This window comes from Dendrobates tinctorius, unplaced genomic scaffold (genome assembly GCF_039654945.1).
Source record: "Dendrobates tinctorius isolate UK_male_01 unplaced genomic scaffold, ASM3965494v1 ptg000251l, whole genome shotgun sequence".
In the NCBI taxonomy this organism is placed as follows: domain Eukaryota; kingdom Metazoa; phylum Chordata; class Amphibia; order Anura; family Dendrobatidae; genus Dendrobates; species Dendrobates tinctorius.
Window position 1 is genome coordinate 13,162,252 of NW_027361918.1, and position 18,718 is coordinate 13,180,969.

General features: G+C 48.3%; 3 non-coding genes across 3 annotated transcripts; all 3 read right to left on the reverse strand.

Annotated features, from left to right (window-relative positions):
* Positions 1 to 17,280: 17,280 nt before the first annotated feature.
* Positions 17,281 to 17,353, reverse strand: TRNAV-UAC (transfer RNA valine (anticodon UAC)). Its single transcript has one exon. It is a non-coding gene; the product is annotated as a tRNA-Val (tRNA).
* A 1,097-nt stretch (positions 17,354 to 18,450) lies between these two features.
* TRNAV-UAC (transfer RNA valine (anticodon UAC)) lies at positions 18,451 to 18,523 on the reverse strand. Its single transcript has one exon. It is a non-coding gene; the product is annotated as a tRNA-Val (tRNA).
* A 97-nt stretch (positions 18,524 to 18,620) lies between these two features.
* On the reverse strand, positions 18,621 to 18,693 carry TRNAV-CAC (transfer RNA valine (anticodon CAC)). The gene has a single exon. It is a non-coding gene; the product is annotated as a tRNA-Val (tRNA).
* Positions 18,694 to 18,718: the final 25 nt, after the last annotated feature.

Genomic DNA, 18,718 nt, shown 5'->3' on the forward strand with positions numbered 1-18,718 from the left:
CAGTGGGCCTCACACAATCCACAAGTGTCCAGTGTCCAAAAGTGTGCGCAGAGATTCAAAATCTCCATTATCCTCTCGTCACTTTGGTCACAGGCAGCTGTGCCATCGAGCCTGTCACATAGCGCTCAGATATCAGTGGGCCTCACACAATCTACAAGTGTCCAGTGTCCAAAAGTGTACACAGAGATTCAAAATCTCCATTATCCTCTCGTCACTTTGGTCACAGGCAGCTGTGCCATCGAGCGTGTCACATAGCGCTCAGATATCAGTGGGCCTCACACAATCCACAAGTGTCCAGTGTCCAAAAGTGTACACAGAGATTCAAAATCTCCATTATCCTCTCGTCACTTTGGTCACAGGCAGCTGTGCCATCGAGCGTGTCACATAGCGCTCAGATATCAGTGGGCCTCACACAATCCACAAGTGTCCAGTGTCCAAAAGTGTACGCAGAGATTCAAAATCTCCATTATCCTCTCGTCACTTTGGTCACAGGCAGCTGTGCCATCGAGCGTGTCACATAGCGCTCAGATATCAGTGGGCCTCACACAATCCACAAGTGTCCAGTGTCCAAAAGTGTGCGCAGAGATTCAAAATCTCCATTATCCTCTCGTCACTTTGGTCACAGGCAGCTGTGCCATCGAGCCTGTCACATAGCGCTCAGATATCAGTGGGCCTCACACAATCCACAAGTGTCCAGTGTCCAAAAGTGTACGCAGAGATTCAAAATCTCCATTATCCTCTCGTCACTTTGGTCACAGGCAGCTGTGCCATCGAGCGTGTCACATAGCGCTCAGATATCAGTGGGCCTCACACAATCCACAAGTGTCCAGTGTCCAAAAGTGTACACAGAGATTCAAAATCTCCATTATCCTCTCGTCACTTTGGTCACAGGCAGCTGTGCCATCGAGCGTGTCACATAACGCTCAGATATCAGTGGGCCTCACACAATCCACAAGTGTCCAGTGTCCAAAAGTGTGCGCAGAGATTCAAAATCTCCATTATCCTCTCGTCACTTTGGTCACAGGCAGCTGTGCCATCGAGCGTGTCACATAGCGCTCAGATATCAGTGGGCCTCACACAATCCACAAGTGTCCAGTGTTCAAAAGTGTGCGCAGAGATTCAAAATCTCCATTATCCTCTCGTCACTTTGGTCACAGGCAGCTGTGCCATCGAGCCTGTCACATAGCGCTCAGATATCAGTGGGCCTCACACAGTCCACAAGTGTCCAGTGTCCAAAAGTGTACGCAGAGATTCAAAATCTCCATTATCCTCTCGTCACTTTGGTCACAGGCAGCTGTGCCATCGAGCGTGTCACATAGCGCTCAGATATCAGTGGGCCTCACACAATCCACAAGTGTCCAGTGTCCAAAAGTGTGCGCAGAGATTCAAAATCTCCATTATCCTCTCGTCACTTTGGTCACAGGCAGCTGTGCCATCGAGCCTGTCACATAGCGCTCAGATATCAGTGGGCCTCACACAATCCACAAGTGTCCAGTGTCCAAAAGTGTACGCAGAGATTCAAAATCTCCATTATCCTCTCGTCACTTTGGTCACAGGCAGCTGTGCCATCGAGCGTGTCACATAGCGCTCAGATATCAGTGGGCCTCACACAATCCACAAGTGTCCAGTGTCCAAAAGTGTACACAGAGATTCAAAATCTCCATTATCCTCTCGTCACTTTGGTCACAGGCAGCTGTGCCATCGAGCGTGTCACATAACGCTCAGATATCAGTGGGCCTCACACAATCCACAAGTGTCCAGTGTCCAAAAGTGTGCGCAGAGATTCAAAATCTCCATTATCCTCTCGTCACTTTGGTCACAGGCAGCTGTGCCATCGAGCGTGTCACATAGCGCTCAGATATCAGTGGGCCTCACACAATCCACAAGTGTCCAGTGTTCAAAAGTGTGCGCAGAGATTCAAAATCTCCATTATCCTCTCGTCACTTTGGTCACAGGCAGCTGTGCCATCGAGCCTGTCACATAGCGCTCAGATATCAGTGGGCCTCACACAATCCACAAGTGTCCAGTGTCCAAAAGTGTACGCAGAGATTCAAAATCTCCATTATCCTCTCGTCACTTTGGTCACAGGCAGCTGTGCCATCGAGCGTGTCACATAGCGCTCAGATATCAGCGGGCCTCACACAATCCACAAGTGTCCAGTGTCCAAAAGTGTACGTAGAGATTCAAAATCTCCATTATCCTCTCGTCACTTTGGTCACAGGCAGCTGTGCCATCGAGCGTGTCACATAGCGCTCAGATATCAGTGGGCCTCACACAATCCACAAGTGTCCAGTGTCCAAAAGTGTACGCAGAGATTCAAAATCTCCATTATCCTCTCGTCACTTTGGTCACAGGCAGCTGTGCCATCGAGCGTGTCACATAGCGCTCAGATATCAGTGGGCCTCACTCAATCCACAAGTGTCCAGTGTCCAAAAGTGTACGCAGAGATTCAAAATCTCCATTATCCTCTCGTCACTTTGGTCACAGGCAGCTGTGCCATCGAGCCTGTCACATAGCGCTCAGATATCAGTGGGCCTCACACAATCCACAAGTGTCCAGTGTCCAAAAGTGTACGCAGAGATTCAAAATCTCCATTATCCTCTCGTCACTTTGGTCACAGGCAGCTGTGCCATCGAGCGTGTCACATAGCGCTCAGATATCAGTGGGCCTCACACAATCCACAAGTGTCCAGTGTCCAAAAGTGTACGTAGAGATTCAAAATCTCCATTATCCTCTCGTCACTTTGGTCACAGGCAGCTGTGCCATCGAGCGTGTCACATAGCGCTCAGATATCAGTGGGCCTCACACAATCCACAAGTGTCCAATGTCCAAAAGTGTACGCAGAGATTCAAAATCTCCATTATCCTCTCGTCACTTTGGTCACAGGCAGCTGTGCCATCGAGCGTGTCACATAGCGCTCAGATATCAGTGGGCCTCACTCAATCCAAAAGTGTCCAGTGTCCAAAAGTGTACGCAGAGATTCAAAATCTCCATTATCCTCTCGTCACTTTGGTCACAGGCAGCTGTGCCATCGAGCGTGTCACATAGCGCTCAGATATCAGTGGGCCTCACACAATCCACAAGTGTCCAGTGTCCAAAAGTGTACGCAGAGATTCAAAATCTCCATTATCCTCTCGTCACTTTGGTCACAGGCAGATGTGCCATCGAGCGTGTCACATAGCGCTCAGATATCAGTGGGCCTCACACAATCCACAAGTGTCCAGTGTCCAAAAGTGTACACAGAGATTCAAAATCTCCATTATCCTCTCGTCACTTTGGTCACAGGCAGCTGTGCCATCGAGCGTGTCACATAGCGCTCAGATATCAGTGGGCCTCACACAATCCACAAGTGTCCAGTGTCCAAAAGTGTACGCAGAGATTCAAAATCTCCATTATCCTCTCGTCACTTTGGTCACAGGCAGCTGTGCCATCGAGCGTGTCACATAGCGCTCAGATATCAGTGGGCCTCACACAATCCACAAGTGTCCAGTGTCCAAAAGTGTGCGCAGAGATTCAAAATCTCCATTATCCTCTCGTCACTTTGGTCACAGGCAGCTGTGCCATCGAGCCTGTCACATAGCGCTCAGATATCAGTGGGCCTCACACAATCCACAAGTGTCCAGTGTCCAAAAGTGTACGCAGAGATTCAAAATCTCCATTATCCTCTCGTCACTTTGGTCACAGGCAGCTGTGCCATCGAGCGTGTCACATAGCGCTCAGATATCAGTGGGCCTCACACAATCCACAAGTGTCCAGTGTCCAAAAGTGTACACAGAGATTCAAAATCTCCATTATCCTCTCGTCACTTTGGTCACAGGCAGCTGTGCCATCGAGCGTGTCACATAACGCTCAGATATCAGTGGGCCTCACACAATCCACAAGTGTCCAGTGTCCAAAAGTGTGCGCAGAGATTCAAAATCTCCATTATCCTCTCGTCACTTTGGTCACAGGCAGCTGTGCCATCGAGCGTGTCACATAGCGCTCAGATATCAGTGGGCCTCACACAATCCACAAGTGTCCAGTGTTCAAAAGTGTGCGCAGAGATTCAAAATCTCCATTATCCTCTCGTCACTTTGGTCACAGGCAGCTGTGCCATCGAGCCTGTCACATAGCGCTCAGATATCAGTGGGCCTCACACAATCCACAAGTGTCCAGTGTCCAAAAGTGTACGCAGAGATTCAAAATCTCCATTATCCTCTCGTCACTTTGGTCACAGGCAGCTGTGCCATCGAGCGTGTCACATAGCGCTCAGATATCAGTGGGCCTCACACAATCCACAAGTGTCCAGTGTCCAAAAGTGTGCGCAGAGATTCAAAATCTCCATTATCCTCTCGTCACTTTGGTCACAGGCAGCTGTGCCATCGAGCCTGTCACATAGCGCTCAGATATCAGTGGGCCTCACACAATCCACAAGTGTCCAGTGTCCAAAAGTGTACGCAGAGATTCAAAATCTCCATTATCCTCTCGTCACTTTGGTCACAGGCAGCTGTGCCATCGAGCGTGTCACATAGCGCTCAGATATCAGTGGGCCTCACACAATCCACAAGTGTCCAGTGTCCAAAAGTGTACACAGAGATTCAAAATCTCCATTATCCTCTCGTCACTTTGGTCACAGGCAGCTGTGCCATCGAGCGTGTCACATAACGCTCAGATATCAGTGGGCCTCACACAATCCACAAGTGTCCAGTGTCCAAAAGTGTGCGCAGAGATTCAAAATCTCCATTATCCTCTCGTCACTTTGGTCACAGGCAGCTGTGCCATCGAGCGTGTCACATAGCGCTCAGATATCAGTGGGCCTCACACAATCCACAAGTGTCCAGTGTTCAAAAGTGTGCGCAGAGATTCAAAATCTCCATTATCCTCTCGTCACTTTGGTCACAGGCAGCTGTGCCATCGAGCCTGTCACATAGCGCTCAGATATCAGTGGGCCTCACACAATCCACAAGTGTCCAGTGTCCAAAAGTGTACGCAGAGATTCAAAATCTCCATTATCCTCTCGTCACTTTGGTCACAGGCAGCTGTGCCATCGAGCGTGTCACATAGCGCTCAGATATCAGCGGGCCTCACACAATCCACAAGTGTCCAGTGTCCAAAAGTGTACGTAGAGATTCAAAATCTCCATTATCCTCTCGTCACTTTGGTCACAGGCAGCTGTGCCATCGAGCGTGTCACATAGCGCTCAGATATCAGTGGGCCTCACACAATCCACAAGTGTCCAGTGTCCAAAAGTGTACGCAGAGATTCAAAATCTCCATTATCCTCTCGTCACTTTGGTCACAGGCAGCTGTGCCATCGAGCGTGTCACATAGCGCTCAGATATCAGTGGGCCTCACTCAATCCACAAGTGTCCAGTGTCCAAAAGTGTACGCAGAGATTCAAAATCTCCATTATCCTCTCGTCACTTTGGTCACAGGCAGCTGTGCCATCGAGCCTGTCACATAGCGCTCAGATATCAGTGGGCCTCACACAATCCACAAGTGTCCAGTGTCCAAAAGTGTACGCAGAGATTCAAAATCTCCATTATCCTCTCGTCACTTTGGTCACAGGCAGCTGTGCCATCGAGCGTGTCACATAGCGCTCAGATATCAGTGGGCCTCACACAATCCACAAGTGTCCAGTGTCCAAAAGTGTACGTAGAGATTCAAAATCTCCATTATCCTCTCGTCACTTTGGTCACAGGCAGCTGTGCCATCGAGCGTGTCACATAGCGCTCAGATATCAGTGGGCCTCACACAATCCACAAGTGTCCAATGTCCAAAAGTGTACGCAGAGATTCAAAATCTCCATTATCCTCTCGTCACTTTGGTCACAGGCAGCTGTGCCATCGAGCGTGTCACATAGCGCTCAGATATCAGTGGGCCTCACTCAATCCAAAAGTGTCCAGTGTCCAAAAGTGTACGCAGAGATTCAAAATCTCCATTATCCTCTCGTCACTTTGGTCACAGGCAGCTGTGCCATCGAGCGTGTCACATAGCGCTCAGATATCAGTGGGCCTCACACAATCCACAAGTGTCCAGTGTCCAAAAGTGTACGCAGAGATTCAAAATCTCCATTATCCTCTCGTCACTTTGGTCACAGGCAGATGTGCCATCGAGCGTGTCACATAGCGCTCAGATATCAGTGGGCCTCACACAATCCACAAGTGTCCAGTGTCCAAAAGTGTACGCAGAGATTCAAAATCTCCATTATCCTCTCGTCACTTTGGTCACAGGCAGCTGTGCCATCGAGCGTGTCACATAGCGCTCAGATATCAGTGGGCCTCACACAATCCACAAGTGTCCAGTGTCCAAAAGTGTACGCAGAGATTAAAAATCTCCATTATCCTCTCGTCACTTTGGTCACAGGCAGCTGTGCCATCGAGCCTGTCACATAGCGCTCAAATATCAGTGGGCCTCACACAATCTACAAGTGTCCAGTGTCCAAAAGTGTACGCAGAGATTCAAAATCTCCATTATCCTCTCGTCACTTTGGTCACAGGCAGCTGTGCCATCGAGTGTGTCACATAGCGCTCAGATATCAGTGGGCCTCACACAATCCACAAGTGTCCAGTGTCCAAAAGTGTACGCAGAGATTCAAAATCTCCATTATCCTCTCGTCACTTTGGTCACAGGCAGCTGTGCCATCGAGCGTGTCACATAGCGCTCAGATATCAGTGGGCCTCACACAATCCACAAGTGTCCAGGGTCCAAAAGTGTACGCAGAGATTCAAAATCTCCATTATCCTCTCGTCACTTTGGTCACAGCCAGCTGTGCCATCGAGCGTGTCACATAGCGCTCAGATATCAGTGGGCCTCACACAATCCACAAGTGTCCAGTGTCCAAAAGTGTACGCAGAGATCCAAAATCTCCATTATCCTCTCGTCACTTTGGTCACAGGCAGCTGTGCCATCGAGCGTGTCACATAGCGCTCAGATATCAGTGGGCCTCACACAATCTACAAGTGTCCAGTGTCCAAAAGTGTACGCAGAGATTCAAAATCTCCATTATCCTCTCGTCACTTTGGTCACAGGAAGCTGTGCCATCGAGCGTGTCACATAGCGCTCAGATATCAGTGGGCCTCACACAATCCACAAGTGTCCAGTGTCCAAAAGTGTACGCAGAGATTCAAAATCTCCATTATCCTCTCGTCACTTTGGTCACAGGCAGCTGTGCCATCGAGCGTGTCACATAGCGCTCAGATATCAGTGGGCCTCACACAATCCACACGTGTCCAGTGTCCAAAAGTGTACGCAGAGATTCAAAATCTCCATTATCCTCTCGTCACTTTGGTCACAGGCAGCTGTGCCATCGAGCGTGTCACATAGCGCTCAGATATCAGTGGGCCTCACACAATCTACAAGTGTCCAGTGTCCAAAAGTGTGCGCAGAGATTCAAAATCTCCATTATCCTCTCGTCACTTTGGTCACAGGCAGCTGTGCCATCGAGTGTGTCACATAGCGCTCAGATATCAGTGGGCCTCACACAATCCACAAGTGTCCAGTGTCCAAAAGTGTACGCAGAGATTCAAAATCTCCATTATCTTCTCGTCACTTTGGTCACAGGCAGCTGTGCCATCGAGCGTGTCACATAGCGCTCAGATATCAGTGGGCCTCACACAATCCACAAGTGTCCAGTGTCCAAAAGTGTACGCAGAGATTCAAAATCTCCATTATCCTCTCGTCACTTTGGTCACAGGCAGCTGTGCCATCGAGCGTGTCACATAGCGCTCAGATATCAGTGGGCCTCACACAATCCACAAGTGTCCAGTGTCCAAAAGTGTACGCAGAGATTCAAAATCTCCATTATCCTCTCGTCACTTTGGTCACAGGCAGCTGTGCCATCGAGCGTGTCACATAGCGCTCAGATATCAGTGGGCCTCACACAATCTACAAGTGTCCAGTGTCCAAAAGTGCACGCAGAGATTCAAAATCTCCATTATCCTCTCGTCACTTTGGTCACAGGCAGCTGTGCCATCGAGCGTGTCACATAGCGCTCAGATATCAGTGGGCCTCACACAATCTACAAGTGTCCAGTGTCCAAAAGTGTACGCAGAGATTCAAAATCTCCATTATCCTCTCGTCACTTTGGTCACAGGCAGCTGTGCCATCGAGCATGTCACATAGCGCTCAGATATTAGTGGGCCTCACACAATCCACAAGTGTCCAGTGTCCAAAAGTGTACACAGAGATTCAAAATCTCCATTATCCTCTCGTCACTTTGGTCACAGGCAGCTGTGCCATCGAGCCTGTCACATAGCGCTCAGATATCAGTGGGCCTCACACAATCTACAAGTGTCCAGTGTCCAAAAGTGTACGCAGAGATTCAAAATCTCCATTATCCTCTCGTCACTTTGGTCACAGGCAGCTGTGCCATCGAGCGTGTCACATAGCGCTCAGATATCAGTGGGCCTCACACAATCCACAAGTGTCCAGTGTCCAAAAGTGTACGCAGAGATTCAAAATCTCCATTATCCTCTCGTCACTTTGGTCACAGGCAGCTGTGCCATCGAGCGTGTCACATAGCGCTCAGATATCAGTGGGCCTCACACAATCCACAAGTGTCCAGTGTCCAAAAGTGTACGCAGAGATTCAAAATCTCCATTATCCTCTCGTCACTTTGGTCACAGGCAGCTGTGCCATCGAGCGTGTCACATAGCGCTCAGATATCAGTGGGCCTCACACAATCTACAAGTGTCCAGTGTCCAAAAGTGTGCGCAGAGATTCAAAATCTCCATTATCCTCTCGTCACTTTGGTCACAGGCAGCTGTGCCATCTAGCGTGTCACATAGCGCTCAGATATCAGTGGGCCTCACACAATCCACAAGTGTACAGTGTCCAAAAGTGTACGCAGAGATTCAAAATCTCCATTATCCTCTCGTCACTTTGGTCACAGGCAGCTGTGCCATCGAGCGTGTCACATAGCGCTCAGATATCAGTGGGCCTCACACAATCCACAAGTGTCCAGTGTCCAAAAGTGTACGCAGAGATTCAAAATCTCCATTATCCTCTCGTCACTTTGGTCACAGGCAGCTGTGCCATCGAGCGTGTCACATAGCGCTCAGATATCAGTGGGCCTCACACAATCCACAAGTGTCCAGTGTCCAAAAGTGTACGCAGAGATTCAAAATCTCCATTATCCTCTCGTCACTTTGGTCACAGGCAGCTGTGCCATCGAGCGTGTCACATAGCGCTCAGATATCAGTGGGCCTCACACAATCTACAAGTGTCCAGTGTCCAAAAGTGTACGCAGAGATTCAAAATCTCCATTATCCTCTCGTCACTTTGGTCACAGGCAGCTGTGCCATCGAGCGTGTCACATAGCGCTCAGATATCAGTGGGCCTCACACAATCTACAAGTGTCCAGTGTCCAAAAGTGTACGCAGAGATTCAAAATCTCCATTATCCTCTCGTCACTTTGGTCACAGGCAGCTGTGCCATCGAGCATGTCACATAGCGCTCAGATATCAGTGGGCCTCACACAATCCACAAGTGTCCAGTGTCCAAAAGTGTACGCAGAGATTCAAAATCTCCATGATCCTCTCGTCACTTTGGTCACAGGCAGCTGTGCCATCGAGCGTGTCACATAGCGCTCAGATATCAGTGGGCCTCACACAATCCAAAAGTGTCCACTGTCCACAAGTGTGTGCAGAAATTCTAAATCTCCCCTGTCCTATAGACACCTTTTTTCTCTTTTTTCTTATTACTATGTAGTTTGATGGATTTTGTCTACATTTCTACCAAAAATGAGGAAGGCTGGTGGAAGAGGCCGTGGAATTGGGCGGGGGTTAGCAGCTGGTAATGATTGTGTTGGTGGTGGATCTGATGGTAGTGTCAAGAGCAAAATAGGACCGAATGCAGGAGGTGCTGCCCCTGCGTCATCGTCTGGCTACATAAGGCCTCGAACGCTTAGTTTTCTAGGAGTTGGCAAACCGCTTTTAAAGGCAGAGCATCAGGAAAAAGTTTTGTCTTACATTGTTGACTCAGCCTCCAGCTCTATCGCCTCCTCTTCTTCAGTTGTAAAAAGTAAAAGCACTGAGTCGTCATTGGAGGCTCATGTTCATGAACCACACCTTTCCTTGTGTCCTTCACCCCAACCAAGATTGAAGGATGACGCAGGCCATACTACTGATTACTCCATGGAGCTGTTTTCACATACCATGCCTGGATTATCAAGTCAAATGGTGAATTACCAAGGCCAAGATGAATCTGACATGGAGTGCACTGATGCACAGCCGCTGATGGATGATTCTGCTGGTACATTCTCTCAGAGCACTACATTGTCCTCGCAGTGTACAGAGCCAGATTTTGACCCTGATGAGACTCAGGTGCCCCTTCCCGCACACTATACCACCATACACGGTGACACAGAGAAAGGTGCACATGACATAGAAGAGGAGGTGATGGATGACCCAGTTGTTGACCCAGATTGGCATCCATTGGGGGAAGAGGGTGCTGCTTCCAATAGCTCAGATGAGGAGCATCCACAGCAGACATCGACATCGCAACAGCTGTTATCTGGCAGGCCCGGAGCACTCCAAAGACAGGTTCCAAACATCAAAAGAGTTGCTGGACAGCTTGTCCAGAGGGTCAAAAGATCACAGCGTGCTAGGCCGCAAAATGTCTGCCAAAGTAGGAAGAGTGCAGTGTGGCACTTTTTTGAACAAAATCCTCATGATCAGGCCAAGGTTATCTGTAAGAAGTGCGCAAAGACCTTTAGCCGAGGGAAAAATCTGAAAAATTTGAATACCAGTTGCATGCTTAGACATTTAACCAGCATGCACTTGCAAGCGTGGACACAACACCAAACCTCAAGTGCCACATGTGCAACTGATCACAACGAAGGTAGTCAGCAATGCTACATTGTTTCCCCCACTGTAAGCCCACCGGTTAGCACAGCAGCAAATGTTGAGGTGTCGTTGCAAGGCCACAGCAGTCAGGGAATCCCACTGTTATATCAACGAAAGACTGATTCTAGGCCATCAGAAAGAACACCAACTCCATCACCATCATCAACCCTCTCTCAGTCCGCCCTGTCCACCGCTACTTCCACCATATGCAGCTCTCAAGTCCAGCTCACCCTCCCAGACACTATGAGTAGGTCAAGAAAGTACTCAGTCTCTCATCCGCGTACACTGGGTTTGAACGCCCACATTGCCAAACTAATCTCGTTTGAGATGATGCCCTTTCCGTTGGTGGAAAGCACAGCTTTCCACGAACTCATGGCCTATGCAGTACCACGCTATGACCTACCCAGTCGCCACTTCTTCTCTCGCAAAGCCATCCCAGCCCTCCACCATCATGTGAAAGACCGCATTGTCCATGCACTCAAGCAGTCAGTGAGCGGAAAGGTGCACCTCACAACTGATGCATGGTCCAGTCGGCATGGCCAGGGCCGTTACGTGTCCATCACTGCGCACTGGGTTAATGTGGTGGATGCAGGGTCCACAGGGGACAGCGGTGGTGGGACAGTGCTGCCTAGCCCACGGTATAGGAAACAGTTGGCTGTAGGCGTTCGACCCTCCTCCTCCTCCTCCTCCTCCTCCAGAAGCGAAAGCTCGTCCACAGAGCGCAGTCGTACGAGCACTCCATCTGCAGCTGCCACTGTTGCACACGATGTGTCCCCCTATCGAGCAGCTAGTGGAAAGCGTCAGCAGGCTGTGTTGCAGATGATGTGTTCGGGCGACAGACACACCGCCGAGGTGCTGGCCGAGTACTTGAAGCGACAAACTGAGTCATGGCTGGGCAGTGTACATCTTGAGGCAGGCAAGGTAGTTAGTGATAATGGCCGTAATTTTGTGGCAGCCATAGCCCTTTCAAAACTCAGCCACATACCTTGCTTGGCTCACACCTTGAACCTGGTGGTGCAGTGCTTCCTCAAAAATTATCCGGAGTTAACAGCCCTGCTCCAGAAGGTGCGAAGACTGTGCGCGCACATCCGCCGGTCGCCTGTACACTCCGTTCGCATGCAGAAGCTGCAGCGATTGCTCCACCTTCCCAACCACCGCCTCATTATCGACATTGCAACAAGGTGGAACTCCACCCTGCACATGGTGGAGCGGCTGTGTGAGCAGAGGCAGGCCATAATGCATTTGTGGGAGGATACACGGCCAGGCACTTTGAGAGCAGACATGGAGTTGACAGGCGTGCAGTGGTCGAAGCTGAAAGACCTTTGTAAAGTCCTTCAGTGTTTTGAGGAATGCACATGGCTGGTAAGCGCAGACGACGCCATCCTAAGCATGAGCATCCCACTTATGCGTCTGCTCATGCAAACTTTGATGCACCTTAAGGAGCAGGCGTCTACAGCCAATGTTGATGAGGAGGAAGAGGAGGAGGGAATCCTTGATGACATTCAGCCATTGTCTGCTCAGGGACCTCTCCTGGACGAGGTGGAGGAAGAAGAGGAGGAGGAGGATGATGGGGATGATTACTTAGGGGAGGAGGATGCATCTCATGGGGCAAGTGAAAATGTTGGCGTGGCAAGGTCTGGTACAGGGTTTGTGCGTGACTGGAGGGATGTGGATTTGCCAGAAAGTGCTCCTCCACCCAGCACTAGCAGTGCATCATTGACACCGGGAACATTGGCCCACATGTCAGATTATGCCTTGCGGATCCTAAAAAGGGACCCCCGCATTGCCAAAATGATGAACGATGACGACTACTGGTTGGCCAGCATCCTGGATCCACGCTATAAAGGCAAATTACAAAACATCATGCCACAGGAGAACCTTGACCTAATATTGGCTAATAAACAAGCAACTCTGGTAAATCGGTTGCTTGAGGCATTCCCAGCACACAGCAGCGGTGATGGTTCTCACACGAGTCGTACGGGCCGGGGGCAGCTTGGCAGAGGTGTTCGTGGTGCACACAGCAGAAGTGGCATTGGAGACAGGGGTTTCATGACAATGTTGTGGACTGATTTTTCAAATACCGCTCACACAACTGGTAATACTGCATCGATGGAAAGTGACAGGAGACAGCAGTTGTCAACTATGGTTACAAACTACTTTTCCTCCCATATTGATGTTCTCCCACACAGGTCATTCCCCTTTGACTATTGGGCTGCTAAACTGTACACCTGGCCTGAATTGGCCCAATATGCCTTACAGGAGCTCGCTTGCCCAGCTGCAAGTGTGCTATCGGAAAGAGTCTTCAGTGCAGCTGATCAATCCTGACAGAAAAAAGGACCCGTCAGTCAACCCAAAATGTGGATGATCTAACCTTCATTAAAATGAACCACGCATGGGTTTCCAAGGATTTTGTCCCCCCTTCCCCTGATGACACATAGGGTGACAGAAAAATGGCTTGCTTTGGTCCACCTCTTCCTGGTACTTCACCTATTTCGCCTTTTGCATCAGCTGAATGTCCAACATCAACATATGCCACTTTCTAAAACTCCCTAACTGTGCTGCCTCCCCCCCCATGGCCGGGGTAACCACCTAGCGTACGACACCGTGCGAGTGCCATTGCCCTGGACAGGTGGGTAGGCCGACTCTTGGGCGCGGGCACTGGCACAGGGTCCCTCATAGTGCAATCAAGTGTCTCTGACGGTGGTGGTGCACACCCGCCGTCAGACACACCGCTGTACTATGAGGGGCCCAGTGCCAGTACCGACGCCCAAGAGTGGGCCCCCCTTGCTTGGGCAGGGACACAGCATTTGCAATCTTTACCTCTCCCTGCTCCTCCGCTGTGTAATCTGGGCCATCAAATCCATACTGTGCCTGACACCGTCTGAGCCTGCCTCCTGAGACATATATTTTGAATGTGTATGCTATCCATACATGTTATCCAGGGATACGGTACCCTTTCTAACCTTTGTGCAATGACGTGCAATCCATACTGGGCCTAACACCGTCTGAGCCTGCCTCATGCTGTATAGACATATATTTTGAATGTGTACGCTATCCATACATGTTATCCGGGGATACGGTACCCTTTCTAACCTTTGTGCAATGACGTGCAATCCATACTGGGCATAACAACGTCTGAGCCTGCCTCATGCTGTATAGACATATATTTTGAATGTGTACGCTATCCATACATGTTATCCGGGGATACGGTACCCTTTCTAACCTTTGTGCAATGACGTGCAATCCATACTGGGCCTAACACCGTCTGAGCCTGCCTCATGCTGTATAGACATATATTTTGAATGTGTACGCTATCCATACATGTTATCCGGGGATACGGTACCCTTTCTAACCTTTGTGCAATGACGTGCAATCCATACTGGGCCTAACAACGTCTGAGCCTGCCTCATGCTGTATAGACATATATTTTGAATGTGTACGCTATCCATACATGTTATCCGGGGATACGGTACCCTTTCTAACCTTTGTGCAATGACGTGCAATCCATACTGGGCCTAACACCGTCTGAGCCTGCCTCATGCTGTATAGACATATATTTTGAATGTGTACGCTATCCATACATGTTATCCGGGGATACGGTACCCTTTCTAACCTTTGTGCAATGACGTGCAATCCATACTGGGCCTAACACCGTCTGAGCCTGCCTCATGCTGTATAGACATATATTTTTAATGTGTACGCTATCCATACATGTTATCCGGGGACACGGTACCCTTTCTAACCTTTGTGCAATGACGTGCAATCCATACTGGGCCTAACAACGTCTGAGCCTGCCTCATGCTGTATAGACATATATTTTGAATGTGTACGCTATCCATACATGTTATCCGGGGATACGGTACCCTTTCTAACCTTTGTGCAATGACGTGCAATCCATACTGGGCCTAACACCGTCTGAGCCTGCCTCATGCTGTATAGACATATATTTTGAATGTGTACGCTATCCATACATGTTATCCGGGGATATGGTACCCTTTCTAACCTTTGTGCAATGACGTGAAATCCATACTGGGCCTAACACCGTCTGAGCCTGCCTCATGCTGTATAGACATATATTTTGAATGTGTACGCTATCCATACATGTTATCCAGGGATACGGTACCCTTTCTAACCTTTGTGCAATGACGTGCAATCCATACTGGGCCTAACACCGTCTGAGCCTGCCTCATGCTGTATAGACATATATTTTGAATGTGTACGCTATCCATACATGTTATCCAGGGGTACGGTACCCTTTCTAACCTTTGTGCAATGACGTGCAATCCATACTGGGCCTAACACCGTCTGAGCCTGCCTCATGCTGTATAAACATATATTTTGAATGTGTACGCTATCCATACATGTTATCAGGGGATACGGTACCCTTTCTAACCTTTGTGCAATGACGTGCAATCCATACTGGGCCTAACACCGTCTGAGCCTGCCTCATGCTGTATAGACATATATTTTGAATGTGTACGCTATCCATACATGTTATCCGGGGATACGGTACCCTTTCTAACCTTTGTGCAATGACGTGCAATCCATACTGGGCCTAACACCGTCTGAGCCTGCCTCATGCTGTATAGACATATATTTTGAATGTGTACGCTATCCATACATGTTATCCGGGGATACGGTACCCTTTCTAACCTTTGTGCAATGACGTGCAATCCATACTGGGCCTAACACCGTCTGAGCCTGCCTCATGCTGTATAGACATATATTTTGAATGTGTACGCTATCCATACATGTTATCCAGGGATACGGTACCCTTTCTAACCTTTGTGCAATCACGTGCAATCCATACTGGGCGTGAGAACGGCTGGCGAGCTTTTAAGCAAGCTACAGCACCTGTCCAGACAAGTACAGGGATTCCCTAGCGAGGAGACTTATTTGATTGTTTTCAATGTTGGGACAGCAATTTTTGGGGAGCACTATACTCTGGAGAATGATAGATGGGGCCCACCATACACTGGAACATTCCAAAGGTGGACATCAGACACTGGAGCAGCATGTACAGGGCCCATTATACACTAGAGCATTAGAAATGGGGCCCATTATGTTTGGAGCATTATTTGGGCCCATAAGACAGTGGAGCTTCATCCATGGGGACCAACATATACTGTAGCATTATGTGGAGCTCATCATATACTGTTTCAAACATTATATGGGACCAATGATTCTGTATGGAGAAATAGATGGGCCTCGTCATGAGATGTAAAAAGTGAGGTATTTTTCATTGTACTATACCGCTATTTATCTGCCGTATCGGAGCATGATGAGTTGTGGTATGTGTTAAAGGGGCGCTCTTTCGCCCAGGGCACATGAAAACCTGCAGCCAGCCCTCCCCCCCCCACAACTTTAGCCAAATAACACCCATTTTTCAGTGCGTAACTTATATTATGAAGTTAATTAAGGTTGACAAGCTTAAGTAAGAAGAATTGATGTTTTTGGCATTCAAATGGGCACTGTTGGTGTGTTTCCTGTCCTCCTCTCACTGCCGACTTTTATTGCCCATTGACTTACATTGGGTTTCGTGTTTCGGGACGACCCCGACTTTTCCCTTTAATCGGACGATCTTGCTCGACCCGACTTTTGGAAAAGTCGGGTTTCACGAAACGAAACGCGACCCTAAAAAACCAAAAGTCGCTCAACTCTAGTGATAACCACTACACTACAGAAACCGGCTGCGGAAGGTTACTGTGCTCATGACGAGCCATCGAGAACAAAGACTCAACGTCAAAAGCTTTAATATCAACGCCTAATGTCATGCTTCTATCGAGTTTCGAACTGGGGACCGTTCGCGTGTGAGGTGAACGTGACAACCACTCCACTTCAGAAACTCCATGCAAAGCTAAAGATGTTTAAACATGCTGAAATGAACTTGAAAAAGAAAAAAACAGCCAGCCAAAGTCAAGAGGTCTTCCTCTATGTCTGAAGACAGGACAAAGTGCATTTTGCAACACAGGAACCTTTCATTTGTCAGGCTATTGGAGAAAAAGAACAAACAGGGAAACAAAACCATGCTCCACAAAACATTCTCATGCCTTTGTCCAAAAGCCAAAAAGAAAAAGCACCTAGATGCCTGCTTTCGCACCTTGATCCTATCAGGTGTTACTTGAATTAGGAACACTTAGACACTGTCAAAAACACACATGCTTGCCAAAAGCAAAAACGGGTAGAAATAATCACATTGGTAAAAGTAATGCTCATTAAACCAGCAATAGAATATGCTAACTAAGGCTAATTAAGCCAACAATATACGTTTGTGATCAAAATAAAGAAAAGCCACATGTTTCTGCCCGGGATCAAAACAGGGAACTTTCAGGAGGATGGCAAACAGGACAATCACTACACTACAGTAATCAGACAAGAGCATTTACTGTGGTCATGGCAAGGATTAAAGATCACGCACTCATTGTCAAGAGCGCTAGTTTGCAAGAGTAACGCTGTGTTTCTGCCCAGTTTCGAACTTAGGACCTTTCACGTGTAAAGCGAACGTGATAACCACTACACTACAGAAACCAACCGATTCAAACAAGCAAAAAATGCTGTGGTCATGGCAAGCAATAAAGAACAAGCACTGAAAGTCAAAAAGATCGTTTTCCAAGAGAAAAAGCTGTGTTACTGCCCAGTTTCGAACTGGGGACCTTTCTCGTGTAAGGCGAACGTGATAACCGCTACACTACAGAAACCAAATGCAACTGCTTACTTTGGTGACAACACGCAATCGAGATCAAGAACTGAAAGTCAAAAGCTTGGATACCAAAGAGTAACAGCGTGTTTCTGCCCAGTTTTGATCTGGGGACCTTTCGCGTGTTAGGCGAACGTGATAACCACTAGACTACAGAAACCGGCTGCGGAAGGTTACTGTGGTCATGACGAGCCATCGAGAACAAAGACTCAACTTCAAAAGCTTTAATATCAACGCCTAATGTCATGCTTCTATCCAGTTTCAAACTGGGGACCGTTCGCGTGTGAGGTGAACGTGACAACCACTACACTTCAGAAACTCCATGCAAAGCTAAAGATGTTTAAACATGCTGAAATGAACTTGAAAAAGAAAAAAACAGCCAGCCAAAGTCAAGAGGTCTTCCTCTATGTCTGAAGACAGGACAAAGTGCATTTTGCAACACAGGAACCTTTCATTTGTCAGGCTATTGGAGAAAAAGAACAAACAGGGAAACAAAACCATGCTCCACAAAACATTCTCATGCCTTTGTCCAAAAGCCAAAAAGAAAAAGCACCTAGATGCCTGCTTTCGCACCTTGATCCTATCAGGTGTTACTTGAATTAGGAACACTTAGACACTGTCAAAAACACACATGCTTGCCAAAAGCAAAAACGGGTAGAAATAATCACATTGGTAAAAGTAATGCTCATTAAACCAGCAATAGAATATGCTAACTAAGGCTAATTAAGCCAACAATATACGTTTGTGATCAAAATAAAGAAAAGCCACATGTTTCTGCCCGGGATCAAAACAGGGAACTTTCAGGAGGATGGCAAACAGGACAATCACTACACTATAGTAACCAGACAAGAGCGTTTACTGTGGTCATGGCAAGCATTAAAGATCAAGCACTCATTGTCAAAAGCGCTAGTTTGCAAGAGGAACGCTGTGTTTCTGCACAGTTTCGAACTGAGGACCTTTCGCATGTAAAGCGAACGTGATAACCGCTACACTACAGAAACCAACCAATTCAAACAAACAAAAAATGCTGTGGTCACGGCAAGCAATAAAGAACAAGCACTGAAAGTCAAAAATATCGTTTTCCAAGAGAAAAAGCTGTGTTTCTGCCCAGTTTCGAACTGGGGACCTTTCGCGTGTGAGGCGAACGTGATAACCGCTACACTACAGAAACCGGATGCAAGCGCTTACTGTGGTGA